We start from the raw sequence: 16,079 nt of genomic DNA, 5'->3' as shown, positions 1-16,079 counted from the left end.
TCATTACTTCCTGAAACCAGACGTCTTCGTAAGAAGTTTAACATCTGCAGTGGAAAGTTATTGTCTTCCATATATAGCATGCCGACGTTCACCACATTGAGTTAATAACGTAGATATAGCCTAAATAAAGATGATTAATACAGTATATCTGAACATTCAACGGCTATAAAAATTTGTAGTCCCACTGTAAAACTGCAGTAGACCATAATCTGTTGACACATAGCATCATTTGAATAATCAAAATTCTCTCTTTGACCCAACAGATAATCCAATAGATTAATTCATAGTAGTCACTCAGAAATGTCCTTGTTTTCCATGAAAACATACATGAAATGAGGTGCACAATGAATAGGAAATATAGTCAAGATGTTGAAATGGTCATAAATAAGGATTTTTAATTGAGATAATAATTGTGTCCTTCAAACTTTGCTTTCATCAAAGAATTCTCCATTTGCAGCAATTACAGCCTTGCAGACCAGTGGCATTCTAGTTGTCACCCCATGCTTTCTGAAACACCTCCCACAAATTGGATTGAATTGATAGGTACTTCTTACATGCCATACGGTCAAGCTGCTCCCACAACAGCTCAATAGGGTTGAGATCCGGTAACTGTGCTGGCCACTCCATTATAGACAGAATACCAGCCGGCTGCTTCTTCCATAAATAATTATTTAATAGTTTGGAGCTGTGCTTTGGGTCATTTGGGAAATTGGCTCCAAATAAGAGACGTCCACAGGGTATGGCATTGCAAAATGGAGTGATTGCCTTCCTTCTTCAATATCCATTTTACCCTGTAAAATCTCCCACTTTACCACCACCAAAGCACACCCAGACCATCACATTGCCTCCACCATGCTTGGCAGATGGCGTCAAGAACTCCTCCAGCATCTTTTCATTTTTTATGCGTCTCACAAATGTTCTTCTTTGTGATCTGAACACCTCAAACTTAGATTTGTCTGTCCATAACACTTTTTTCCAAACTTCCTCTGTCCAGTGTCTGTGTTCTTTTGCCCATCTTAAGCTTTTCTTTTTATTGGCCAGTCTGAGAAATAGCTTTCTCTTTGCAACTCTGCCTAGAAGGCCAGCATCCCGGAGTCGCCTCTTCAATGTTGATGTTGAGACTGGTGTTTTGCAGGTACTATTTAATGACGCTGCCAGTTGAGGACTTGTGAGGCATCTGTTTCTCAAACTAGACACTCTAATGTACTTGTCCTCTTGCTCAGTTGTGCACCGGGGCCTCCCACTCCTCTTTCTATTCTGGTTAGGGCCAGTTTGTACTGTTCTGTGAAGGGAGTAGTACACAGCGTTGTACAAGATCTTCAGTTTCTTGGCAATTTCTCTCATGGAATAGCCTTCATTTCTCAGAACAAGAATAGACTGATGGGTTTCAGAATAAAGGTCTTTATGGCCATTTTGAGCCTGCAATCGAACCCACAAATGCTGATGCTCCAGATACTCAACTAGTCTAAAGGCCAGTTTTATTGCTCTAATCAGCAAAACAGTTTTCAGCTGTGCTAACAGCTGTGGAAAAGGGTTTTCTAATGATCATTTAGCCTTTAAAAATTATAAACTTGGATTAGCTAACACAACGTGCCATTGGACACCAGGAGTGATGGTTGCTGATAATGGGCCTCTGTACGCCTACATAGATATTCCATAAAAAATCTGCCGTTTCCAGCTACAATAGTAATTTACAACATTAACAATGTCTACAATGTATTTCTGATCAATTTGATATTATTTTAATGGACAAAAAATAAGCTTTTCTTTCAAAAACAAGGACATTTCTAAGTGACACCAAACTTTTGAACAATAGTGTATATTGTTGTAAGTGACTAATAATAATAATCTTTTGGTGACTTTAATATTCACATGGAAAAGTCCACAGACCCACTCCAAAAGGCTTTCGGAGCCATCATCGACTCAGTGGGTTTTGTCCAACATGTCTCTGGACCCACTCACTGTCACAGTCATACGCTGGACCTAGTTTTGTCCCATGGAATAAATGTTGTGGATCTTAATGTTTTTCCTCATAATCCTGGACTATCGGACCACTATTTTATTACGTTTGCAATTGCAACAAATAATCTGTACCGTAGAGCCCTTACTGTTGCTCGATCAATTTTTCTAACTTAATTGAGGAAAATAAAAACTTTTTTGATACTGTCGCAAAGCTAACTCAGACCCAACCAAGGAACATCAAAAGTCGTGCTATAAATTCACAGACAACACAAAGTTGAACATGTTGAACATAACATATGTTGAACATAATAAACGGCTCTCTATCCACCGGATGTGTACCAAACTCACTAAAAGTGGCAGTAATAAAGCCTCTCTTGAAAAAGCCAAACCTTGACCCAGAAAATATAAAAACTATAGACCTATATCGAATCTTCCATTCCTCTCAAAAATGTTAGAAAAGGCTGTTGCGCAGCAACTTACTGCCTTCCTGAAGACAAACAATGTATACGAAATGCTTCAGTCTGGTTTTAGACCCCATCATAGCACTGAGACGGCACTTGTGAAGGTGGTAAATGACATTTTAATGGCATCGGACCGAGGCTCTGCATCTGTCCTCGTGCTCCTAGACCTTAGTGCTGCTTTTTATACCATCGATCACCACATTCTTTTGGAGAGATTGGAAACCCAAATTGGTCTACACGGACAAGTTCTGGCCTGGTTTAGATCTTATCTGTCGGAAAGATATCAGTTTGTCTCTGTGAATGGTTTGTCCTCTGACAAATCAACTGTAAATTTCGGTGTTCCTCAAGGTTCCGTTTTGGGACCACTATTGTTTTCACTATATATTTTACCTCTTGGGGATGTTATTCGAAAACATAATGTTAACTTTCACTGCTATGCGGATGATACACAGCTGTACATTTCAATGAAACATGGTGAAGCCCCAAAATTGCCCTTGCTAGAAGCATGTGTTTCAGACATAAGGAAGTGGATGGCTGCAAACGTTCTACTTTTAAACTCGGACAAAACAGAGATGCTTGTTCTAGGTCCCAAGAAACAAAGAGATCTTCTGTTGAATCTGACAATGAATCTTAATAGTTGTACAGTCGTCTCAAATAAAACTGTGAAGGACCTCGGTGTTACTCTGGACCCTGATCTCTCTTTTGAAGAACATATCAAGACCATTTCAAGGACAGCTTTTTTCCATCTACGTAACATTGCAAAAATCAGAAACTTTCTGTCCAAAAATGATGCAGAAAAATTAATCCATGCTTTTGTCACTTCTAGGTTAGACTACTGCAATGCTCTACTTTCCGGCTACCCGGATAAAGCACTAAATAAACTTCAGTTAGTACTAAATACGGCTGCTCGAATTCTGACTAGAACCAAATTTTTTTATCATATTACTCCAGTGCTAGCCTCTCTACACTGGCTTCCTGTCAAAGCAAGGGCTGATTTCAAGGTTTCACTGCTAACCTACAAAGCATTACATGGGCTTGCTCCTACCTATCTCTCTGATTTGGTCCTGCCGTACATACCTACACGTACGCTACGGTCACAAGACGCAGGCCTCCTAATTGTCCCTAGAATTTCTAAGCAAACTGCTGGAGGCAGGGCTTTCTCCTATAGAGCTCAATTTTTATGGAACGGTCTGCCTACCCATGTCAGAGACGCAAACTCGGTCTCAACCTTTAAGTCCTTACTGAAGACTTATCTCTTCAGTGGGTCATATGATTGAGTGTAGTCTGGCCCAGGAGTGGGAAGGTGAACAGAAAGGCTCTGGAGCCAAAACAGCCCTATCTGGTGCAGTGAACACAAAGACAGGAAACAACCACCCACAAACCCCAACACAAAACAAGCTACCTAAATAAGGTCCCCAATCAGAGACAATGACTAACACCTGCCTCTGATTGAGAACCATATCAGGCCATACATAGAAACGGACAAACTAAACACACAACATAGAATGCCCACCCAGCTCACGTCCTGACCAACACTAAAACAAGGAAAACACAAAAGAACTATGGTCAGAACGTGACAAAGACACTTCAGGGGGGCAGTCACATGTGTGTGTGAGGCAGTGGTCCTGGTATGAGCCAAATCAGGAGGCAGCAGTACTGCTCGCTAAGCAAGACAGTCCTTTACTCTCATGTGAAGTTTATGCAACACTCCTCCAAAAAGTTTAGTTAACTCAAAAAGGCTGTGGAACTACTTACTAAAAGATCTTGAGCTGGACCAGCTAGATTTTTTTTTACATTGTACTGTAAAGTATGATTGATCTCTTTCATGTTAATTGTTCTCTTGAAATTCTTATTTTGAAAGGGTGATGTGGATGTGTATGAACGCTTGTTTTCAGCTGATGCACATCTGTGAGATGATACAGGAGACATCCAACGCCACTACTGCAACTCATAACTTTATAAAATCTCAATTTCAGATTATATTTTATTTCTTGGTCCTGTGCAGTTGTAAATCAAACAAATAAATGTGTTAAGACAAGGTTTTTTCAATTTCAACTTATTTTAAAATTAGTGAATTGTGCTAAGGTGCCAATATATTTGACTGCAACTGTTCTTATGGGTCTAAACATAAACCTCTGCCAAACTGTCCTCTTCAGAGAAGATTGCACTGGAGACCTTTACATGAGAATCCTCTAATTTCTTCTAAGCAGTCATCTGATAATCCAGACTCTCTCTCTCCTGAACTGTTTCAACTGCATCTGCAGATGCCATTATGCCTCATCCTCTCCTTGTGTTGAGTATGCTGTCTGGTCTTCCACCCCCTTATGTCTGCTCCATATTTATCTCCATCTTCCTGTTGGTACCTGCTGTCAGAATAAAGGTTACATTCATCCAGATGTGGGAATCTCCTCAATTTTCATTAGGGTTCCATTATACTTTACCCTTCAACCACATATCCCATGAAAACACATTTCTTGGGATATTTCAACTATTGGACTAACTTTACTCATACCACTATACATTTTATGACTGATAATCAAGTGTTTGTTTATGAACTCATGCTGTTTTTCAGATCAATCCTCATCTGGAATAAAAAGCCAGCTCAATGGATAATATCCATTAAAAGAAAATAGTTGTCCAGGACTAGGCTAAATCTGTGTCTGCACGAAACCATCCCATTATGATGGGCACTTATGCAAACAGAAGATTTTCTGGAAAAGGGTAGATATTTGAGAAATTTTATTTTCTGCTTAGACAAGTTCCTAGCGATACTACCATTAAAACTGCAGTGAATGAGGTCATCTAAATTATTTGCTGCCGGTCTGTCTCAAATATCAGTGGGAGTAAAATAACCTAGCTGAGCCAAAGTGGAAGTGTTATATTTGCAGTTTGATGACCTAGTAAATTAAATGTCTTAAACCAGTATTTTTTTCTAGGGCAGTGAGAAAGCATGTTTCAATTATAATATTGTTGTTTCTTTTAGTTTGTTATTGTGGACACCATTTTTGTTTAGTAAAATATATGAAATTCACATTTTTGACCCACAAAAATAATGATTCTCCACCTTGCCACCGAAACCAGCTTTTGCTTTAATAAAAATAAGTATTAGCTACTATTTTGGAATGTTTATAAAATAACAGGCAGGCTCGTCAGCTGTCATTGCGGTCTGTAATCTCTCTTTAGCACACACGAGAAAGGAAAATACCTCTTCATTGGGGTTTTGAAGACTGCACTGTCATTGTCAGGCTGAGGTTTCATCTTACTGCCAAGTCATACCAAGACGAGCTAAATGCTATCCACAGCTCTGTTTACGTGTCACTCTAGAGAATTCACATTCGGATGGTTTTGCAGTCAAAGTATATTTAGAGCTGAAGTGGTAATACATCTTGGCACAGATACACATATATGCCTCTTAAAATTTAAACAATAAAGGTCTGTAATTAACTACTCACAGGACCTGAAAGTTACAATTATGTACATCTAAGTCTGTCTAAGCTGTTTTAGGGTCCATTCATCAATGGCAATCTTTTCTTATTTAAGAAATGTATTACATTTTTGTGTGAATGTTACAATAAAATGTTTCCTTTATAAAATAAAATAAATATTCATACACATGAAGCATTTGTGAGCCTTTCAAAGGGGAACTAAGATAAAGGTACGTTTCTGCAGTATCCTGTAGTGATTAGGATTTTTAAAAAACTGATTACCAATAGACTGACATTGCATAATGACCTGCCAAACAAAATGTCATCCTGGTAACTTGTCTGTGAGGAACTAGTAGATAGATCAATAGATGAAGCTCATCAGATGTTTTTATTTTCAACTATCAACACAGTGAAGGCTTGTTCATCTAAACATAATCTACTACTTTGTAATTGAGAGCTAAGGATGTGTGTGTATGACAAGGGGAGGAGGGGGGGGGGGTTATCAGAGGAAAAGATTAAGTGATACATACTAGTCATAGTCACATCTGCTAATACACATATCATAAGGGTCATTTCCAATGAAGGCACAATCTGTTATTTTAACAGCCTGACCCTACCACTTTGTTTGGTAAACTGAGGGATGGGGCTTAGAAAATGTAACCACACTCAAATTCATGGACGCAACGACAGCTCAGCTATGGACGCAAGGACATCCATAATACGTTTTGAATCCATTTTAAATATATATGTTGTTTGTTTACAAACACTCACATTTTTACAAAAACATAAACACCGGAAGAGTCTTAGATTTGGGGTTATGATAGGGTAAAACATCTATTGCTATACTTGCCTGGGAGCATTGGATATATTTATGTTTCTCATTAGTATAGTACTGACAATGAAGTAAAGTTCTTGTATAACTACTAAAATATGTAAGTAGCTAGAGAAATAAATAACTCCCACTTTATTATATGCCTATGGATTTTATGACCTAGAAGCCATTTGATGAGTAACAGCACCCTCTTCAGTTTCGTGGGCCACACTGACCGTTCTGTTGCAGCAACAAATCTGCTTGGAACTTTAATACATAGATACGATTTGATACTGTATTAAAAACACAATTGTCACTTGCTGTCAAGAACAGAAACAGATCGTCATAACCAACCTAATTGGGGACTATTTGCACTGACATTCTTGCACTGGCTTTATGTACACTCACTGGACTCAACCCACACACACTACACTGACACTCCAACACACTCACACACACACAACACACACTTTCACACACGCTGTTGCTACTGTTTATTATTTATCCTGATTGCCTAGTCACTTTTACCCCTACATACATGTACATATTACCTCATACCCATGCACATTGACTTGGTATAGTTACTCTTTGTATATAGCATCGTTATTATTTTATTGTGTTACTTTTCTTGCTAAACTATTTTTACTTTTTAACTCTGCATTATTGGAAAGGGGCTCTTAAGCATTTCATGGTAGAACATCAAATGGGGATTGAGGAGAATGACATTTAATATATGATAGGGGTGTTTAACCAGGCTTTGTAGTTTGGAGTTTAGGGCACATTCAGATTCAGTTAGAGGAGGCCAACTTTGCCTTGAGTCGGTTGATCTTGAGGGGCAGAAGGCTGGCCATCTCTTCGCTCAGTTCCAGCTCTGTCTCGATGGCGATTTTGGCCTCTGGATTGTCCTTGCAGTACTGGACCACAAAGTTGTAGCACTCCAGGGAGCGGTTCAGGTTCTCCAGCTGAATGGTTGTGCTGGTCGAGATCAGCCTGCTGTGGAGACGAGCCACCTGGAACTTAACCACAAGGACCGGCCTCAGTACCTCGTCCTCCAATTTATCCGGCCACTTTCCCTCTGGTGAGCGGACTCAGTCGAGGAACATCTGGTAAAACTTGGTGGAGGAGGAGCAGAGGTGGTTAAACTTCTTAACCGTGTGCACGTCCAGGTCGTCCTGCTTGTTGGCCATGGCCAGCTTCAGATCCATCATATCGTAGTAGGTCCTCGGCCAGCTCAAACTGCAGCTGGCGGCAGATGAGGAGGTAGTACTGGGCGTTCAGGTCTTTGCAGATGGGCTCCATCACCGCCGCTTGTGCATTTTGCAGTGCCGCTCCAGGTCCTCCTCAAAGAATGCCAGGGCCTTGAAGAGAGTGCTGTGGTCCTGCAGAATCTCAATGTGATCTGTGACCTGGCCATCCATCTCAAAGTACTCCTTAGCTTGGTTTACGTAGGCCTGGCCAACCAGAAAGATGGTGCGGGCATACTCAAAGTTGCCGGGGTGGAGTCAAAGGTGTGGAGTCATAAGATGGAGTCAAAGGTGTCAATGGAACCAAACAGAACAGCACTCTTCCTTCCTCTCTCTTTCTCCTCCTCCTCCTCCTCCTCTTGTAGCTGTGTCGCTCTCAGCTCCGCCTGTCAATCCACCTTTAGTTCTCCAAAGTTGTCCTGTACAGAGCAGCAGGCATACAAATGAGATATTGTCTCACAATATAGGCTAATCATCTACGAAATTACATATTGTTTGAAGATGTCGAAATTGTCTCGAGAAGTTCTTTGCATCTTGCAACAAATTAAGACAGTATTTTATCCAACACCTTGCAATTTCGGCTCTCTTCTGTCTAGGTTGGTCTCATTTCTCAGCCTCATCTTCACCTAAACACAAAGGTTTGAGATGTGTGTTAATGAGTACAGAATGATTGATAACATACAAACATTTCAGAATGAACATATACTGTCAAGGCTGAGTATATGACTTTAGAGTGAGAACTTACTCGCCTGGGCAGCGGCTTCTGAGGGGACCTCTCCAGCTAGGCCTGCTATGACAATGGCAGCAGATAGACAGTGCCTGCCCTCCATGTAGAGGGTCTGGCAGACAAAGTAGAGGGAAGAGAAAGATGTGTTAGATTAATCTATAGAAATATCATTATAAAGAAATCAAGTCATTTACGCACTGTAAATAAATGATAAGTAATTCATGTTGATGAAGAGATTACATACAGTTTATAATTTACCTTGGTGATGTAATATTGCGATAACGTGGCAGCGTTCATGGCCCATTCCAGAGGAATGAACTGGTTGAATTCCAGCTGTCTCTGCAGAGTGCTGTGTCAGTAGCCCCCAGCTTTCTCATACAGCTCCAAGTTATTGTACATTTGTGCAAGATAGTACAGTGTATGGGTGTAGGCCATTTCAAATCTGTTTGAAGAGAGTGTAAAGTTAGTTAAAAGAACAACGTCACTTCTCTCTGTCATTTATGAAAGACTCTACACAAGAATGATTTCCGACCTCTTTATCCTCTCCTGTTGTGGTAATGCATCTTCCTCTGCCACAAAGAACTCAGTGAGGTTCATTGGGGGTTGCCCATCATCCGATGTTGTGAAAAAAAACCAATAGATTATCCACTCTGAATTGTCAAGATCACATTTAAACAGATGCCATAGGACTCAGTCTGCCAAGACAGTAAACCATATAGAATGCACCGCAGCTGGCCTTCCAGATGACAGATGATAAGGCCTGATGATGATATTGATGATGCTGCTGCTTGCTCTTCCCCCAGAAAGAAAATTATAATGTAGGCAAATTGCACATAGACAGTCTCATGCCTACCTCTTTCATGTAACAAATACATTGTTTCTGCAGTTACCAAAAATCCTTGGGTTCTCTCAATGTCATCCCCACCAGTCCACAAAATGCCCAGTTGATTCTTAAAAATATATATATATGTCAGTCCACAACATTTGACTACTTCATTATATTCATTATCTTTAGCCAATGCCAATGTGTGTGCATGGATTAGGCTAATTTTATGCACTGGACTGCTAGTTGCATGCTTAATGAAGGCCAACATAAGTTTTAGCTGTCATTACCCTGACTTGGTTGAACAAAGACATGTTCTCTGTAATATGCTCCACTTTTCCTGCAATGTCATGCAATTCATAAAATGTTCCTCTCCAGCAGACAGCTCTTCTGTTTCAACGTGGTTTACACCAAGATAATACTCCACCGTCCCGAGTTTAGCTGCTCTTGATCCGTCTGGGGAGTCTCCACAGTGGCCTCTCCCAAAGCTCTCCTCACTTCCTCGGTCAACAGGCTGATCTGTCGGGCGCTGGTCTGCTTCATCATTGACGTTCTCGTGTTCACCAACATCGAAATTCTTCAAGGAGCAGTATATCTCTCCTAAAAGCTCCCTTGCCTTATACTTCGATCGAAAAGGGTCGTTTTCTGGGTCTTTTCTTGATTCTACTTCAGAGAGATCTTGAGCATTACAAAACATGTCACACACTGCTCTCCATTCATTACTGTATGTTGAAGCCATGTTAGTTATTTCTGTAAAACCCAAGCGGGGTCCAGTAGTTGGGTAGGGTCATATTCATTCGATTAGGGCACACGGTAGCGATGCGTTTTGCAACAGAAAACATGCATGAGCATTAAGTCACAGAGTTTCTAAACACAGATGCGCAACATCGCAACACTTCCGGGAATGCTTGCGAAACAGACCAAATAGACCAGGCTGGGGTTTGAGACGTCAAAGAGAGCGGTCTTCTTCTTCAATGAGGTTTAACGGTGGTTGGCATCCAATATGTTGCATTACCGCCACCTACTAGACTGGAGTACAACTCTCTTATAGTTTGCTTGAAAAATAAATAAAAAAATACCCTACCACCATACCTTCAAGACTGTGGGAAAAGCAATGGAGTGTGCAAAGAATGCCAAGAGTGTGCAAGGCTTTCATCAAGGCAAACAGTGGCTACATTGAAGAATGTCAAATCTAAAATATATTTTGATTTGTTAAACACTTTTTTGGTTACTACATGATTCCATATGTGTTTTTTCATAGTTTTGGTCTCTTCACTATTATTTTACAATGTCGAAAATAGTAAAAATAAAGAAAAACCCTGGAATTAGTAGGTGTGTCCATACATTTGACTGGTACTGTATATTTACCCCCAAAATATATGGGGGATTGGAAATGATGCAGACATACACTACTGTTCAAAAGTTTGGGTCACAAGGACATTTCTCCTTGTTTTTTGTCCATTAAAATAGCATCAAATTGATCAGAAATACAGTGTAGGCATTGTTAATGTTGTAAATGACTATGGTAGCTGGAAACGGCTGATTTTTTTATGGAATATCTACATAGGCGTACAGAGGCCCATTATCAGTAACCATCACTCCTGTGTTCCAAAGGCATGTTGTGTTAGCTAATCCAAGTTTATCATTTTAAAAGGATGATTGATCATTAGAAAACCCTTTCACAACTATGTTAGCACAGCTGAAAACTGTTGTTCTGATTAAATGTAGAAAATAGTTTAAAAAATATATTTTTAAATAATAATAATCCACTGTACCCGCACCCCACCATACCTCTGTCTGCACATTATGCCCTGAATCTATTCTACCATGCCCAGAAATCTGCTCCTTTTATTCTCTGTCCCCAACACACTAGACAACCAGTTTTGCTAACCCTTAGCCGTACCCTCATCCTACTCCTCCTCTGTTCCTCGGGTGATGTGGAGGCTAACCCAGGCCCTGCGTGTCTCCAGGCACTCTCATTTGTTGACTTCTGTAATCGAAAAAGCCTTGGTTTCATGCATGTTAACATCAGAAGCCTCCTCCCTAAGTTTGTTTTACTCAATGTTTTAGCACACTCCGCCAACCCTGATGTCCTTGCCATGTCCAAATCCTGGCTTAGGAAGGCCACCAAAAATTCTGAGATTTCCATACCCAACTACAACATTTTCCATCAAGATAGAACTGCCAAAGGGGGAAGAGTTGAAATCTAATGCAGAGATAGCTTGCAAAGTTCTGTCATACTTTCCAGGTCTATGCCAAAACAGTCCGAACTTCTAATTTTAAAAATGAATCTCTCCAGAAATAAGTCTCTCACTGTTGCCACCTGTTATAGACCCCCCTCAGATCCCAGCTGTGCCCTGGACACCATATGTGAATTGATTGCCCCCCATCTATCTTCAGAGTTTGTTCTGTTAGGTGACCCTACAATCTAAACTAGATGCCCTCAATCTCACACAAATTATCAAGGAAACCACCAGGTACAACCCTAAATCCGTAAACATGGGCACCTTCAGGCCTTTCTAATCGACCTGGCCCAGTTATGCTGGAAGGATATTGACCTCATCCCGTCAGTCGAGGATGCCTGGTTGTTCTTTAAAAGTAATTTCCTCACCATCTTAGATAAGCATGCCCCGTTCAAAAAATGCAGAACTAAGAACAGATATAGCCCTTCGTTCACTCCAGACCTGACTGCCCTTGACCAGCACAAAAACATCCTGTGGCGGACTGCAATAGCATCAAATAGTCCCCGCGATATGCAACTGTTCAGGGAAGTCAGGAACCAATACACACAGTCAGTCAGGAAAGCAAAGACTAGCTTTTTCAAACAGAAATTTGCATCCTGTAGCTCTAACTCCAAAAAGTTTTGGGACACTGTAAAGTCCATGGAGAACAAGTGCACCTCCTCCCAGCTGCCCACTGTACTGAGGCTAGGCGACACGGTCACCACCGATAAATCCATGATAATCGAACATTTATATTCTTAGAGCTCCCCCCTACTTTGTGCAATTTCCGCCTGAAGTCATAACCAAATCAGCCTGTAGCGCAGGCACAGAACCAAGGATATGCATATTCTCAGATCTATTGTGTTATATTCTCCTACATTCAATTCACATGAATTGAATGTAGGAGAATATAACACAATAGATCTGGTTTAGATAAAACAATGGAAAAAAACATATGTTTTTTATTTTTATTTTTGTATCATCATCTTTAAAATGAACAAGATAAAACAAACATTCAGATAGGATGATGGGGACAATTTCAGTGAAAAATATAAGAGGGCAACAGTACTTGTGCAAAGTTTCAGAATGATAACTTCCAAAATGAGTGTGCTACATGACATTTATCATGAAGTCACCCAGGTGTCCCACACAAGTAGCCCAAATGTACCTGTGGCCAAATTGGTGAAGGTATTGGTGAAGGTATTCACCAAATTGGTGAAGGTATACATTTTGAAACAAATAACTATATACAAAATACCAAATGGTATTCTAACACAACCCCCATATATACACATTTACAAAATAACATGGGTCTTTTATCAATAATTATTTTAAATTATATATATATATATATACACATTTACAAAATAACATGGGTCTTTTTACACACTTTCAATATTTGGAAGAAACTCAGTCCTCTATCAAATCAAATCTATTTATATAGCCCCAGCCGAAAACCCCAAACAGCAAGCAATGCAGGTGTAGAAGCACGGTGGCTAAACTTTTGTTATTGACCAAATACTTATTTTCCACCATAATTTGCAAATAAATTCATTAAAAATCCTACAATGTGATTTTCTGGATTTTTTTTCTCGTTTTGTCTGTCATAGTTGAAGTGTACCTATGATGAAAATTACAGGCCTCTCTCATCTTTTTAAGTGGGAGAACTTGCACAATTGGTGGCTGACTAAATACTTTTTTGCCCCACTGTATATATATATACACACACACACACACACAGACATAGGCTATGGTCGTTCTCATACAAACAAACAGACCCTCACTCACAATGACTAGCTAACGTGTACTTTACCCATTTCATTACATCTGTATATATTGCAAATAAAATGTAAAAACAATCACAAATAACATTTTATATTAATTTCAAACAACGGCAATAGCATGAGAGCAACTTACCAGTCCGAAACAATGTCCTCCCCGTTCAAAATATATGCCTCAGTTTCTCTTCTCAGTCTTCAAAAAGCAGATCTGTCTCACTTTCACGATGAATATCCTCTAAAATTGTTTCTACATTTGTATATCTAGTCTTAGAATTAGCTGTCCTTGACTTATTCGCCATGATGTTGGATAAATAAACAGCTGAAGATGCAAGTCACCGAAATACTGCTGTGTGTAATAAGCTTTGCTCCTTCACGGTTGAATTGGCAATGGCGAAAGAACAGTCCTTACGCCAGAGTTCAATGGAAAGGTTTGTCTTACAACAAAGAATCATGGGATATTGCCGTTTACCTCTGCTCATTGGCTATCTACCCAGCTAGATTTCAAGACGATCAGTGGTCATTGGGTTAAAAGACAGTCAATCAACAAGACAGTGGTCATATAATTGGTGCACAATGGGCTCGTCACTTGGTGTCTTCCAATCGTTTTTTTCCGGGTCAATACGTCCCGCAAAATGACCCATCAGTTTTGGTTGTGTTACAAACAAACAGTTAATTGTAAGGAAACTTAACATGACTGGATAAAGTCAGGGAAAGCTTGTCTATTTTACGTTGGATGTTACGTCGAAAATTGAATGACACGAAATTCAACGAAGATAAGCGTTCACAAAATGTTTTGTGTTAGGCTATAAAAAATGGATTTAACCGAACAAAAGACCATTCATTGTGTAACAATGAGCCTTGGGATTGCAACCAGAGCAAGATTTTCAAAGGTAAACTATTTATTTCAATGCAATCTGTGATTTTGTTACGCAAGTGCTGGCTGAATAAGTAGTTTGATATGGGGGTCTGTGCTCAGATAATCACAGCGTATTCTTTCGCAATAAATCATTTTTTAAATCTGACAACGCGTTGGATTAGCAAGATTCTAGGCTTTCGAACCATGTGAGACACTTGTATTTTCATGAATGTTTAATATGACTATTTATGTAGCAATCACCGTATGTTGTCGAATTTAATCCCGCTAATGGGTTCAGTTCGCAAAGAGGTTAATAAGCATTTCTCTACGGCTGGCCATGCTTTCCCCCTGGCTACCCCAACACCGGCCAACAGCTCAGCACCCCTCGCAGCTACTTGCCCGAGCCTCCCCAGCATCTCCTTCACCCAAATCCAGATTGCAGATGTTCTGAAAGAGCTGCAAAACCTGGACCCATACAAATCAGCTGGGCTAGACAATCTGGACCCTCTCTTTCTAAAATTATCTGCCACAATTGTTGCAACCCCTATTACCAGTCTGTTCAACCTCTCTTTCGTTTCGTCCAAGATCTAAATTGAAAATTTCAATAGCTCCTTGGTCATGTGACCTAATGACTTCAAACAAGGTTCAGAATGTACATATCTATGAATATCTATGAAGGTACAGCAAGCCCCATCCCCCTCTCCCTGTCTCCTACACCCATCTCCTGCTGTGGTCAGAGAGATGTCGTAAATTCCTGGAGGAGATTATCTCCTCATGGCCACAGTATAGAGAGAGAGTAAAGTTTCATAGTGAGAACAAAGGAATTTCTTCCACCTCACAGAACTGGAGAACCGAACAACATTTATGTTCTGGACAAGGTAAAAAGAATCGGTGAAGAATCCAGCTATGAACTAGTCCGTTTGGTACAATTTTGTGAAACTCATGGGAGACAATACGGCTACATTACCATAACGCTGTTTATATAAAAGCCTCAGATATGAGGCGTACATTTAATTATTGTATGAGATGAATGAGGATGATACTGTTTGTGAAATTATGTAATGTGATTTTGGACTGTTTAATGAAGGAAACTCCAATTCCCTTTGGAGTTGAACTAAATCAGAGGACCGCCCATGAGCACAGTTATGGTCGGGCATCCTGGGACAGGCCCTTTTCTGCAATTCCGAATAAAACCCCCACCGTGAGAATTTCTCAACAGATCATGTTGCTCTCAATTACGAGAGGACAAAGGTTGCAGACCAGCTTACCTTGATAACGAGAGGGCCAAGGTTTGAGACCAGACTGCTGAATTTTTTAACCATCCCACTTGGTTAAACTCTTAGACTATCGATACCGACAGTATAAGAACAAGTCTTTGATATTAATTATTAGTCTGCAGCTAGGAATTCGGTATCATTGAACGCGAAGACCGACAACCGCCGAAACACCTATTCTATGATGACATGAATGAATGTCACTCTGAACTATCCATTCTAACCATAACAGAGAGGGCGGACAAACTCTCCAACAGAAACAAACTTTTCAACAGAGATCCCGACGATCCACGCTGAGGGTAAATATATATATTAATCCTTTGCATTCATGTGCAAAGGATTAACATTTCAATTGTTATAATTATCAACTGTTTGTTGTCTTATCTCAGTCGACCCCCACTCCCCTATTGTCTAACAAGCCGCCATGCCAGTTTAGCCCACTAGGGCACATTCCCCTATCATTTCTTGTAACCATATTTTGTTTGTTTGTTTG

The 16,079-nt window shown here is 40.1% G+C and overlaps 1 pseudogene; it reads right to left on the bottom strand.

The window, feature by feature from the left end:
• Window positions 1-5,246: 5,246 nt before the first annotated feature.
• On the bottom strand, window positions 5,247-10,338 carry LOC112257144 (annotated as a pseudogene).
• Window positions 10,339-16,079: the final 5,741 nt, after the last annotated feature.

Source organism: Oncorhynchus tshawytscha, linkage group LG01 (genome assembly GCF_018296145.1).
Source record: "Oncorhynchus tshawytscha isolate Ot180627B linkage group LG01, Otsh_v2.0, whole genome shotgun sequence".
NCBI classification, from domain to species: Eukaryota; Metazoa; Chordata; class Actinopteri; order Salmoniformes; family Salmonidae; genus Oncorhynchus; species Oncorhynchus tshawytscha.
This window is presented reverse-complemented; position numbering and strand designations above follow the sequence as displayed.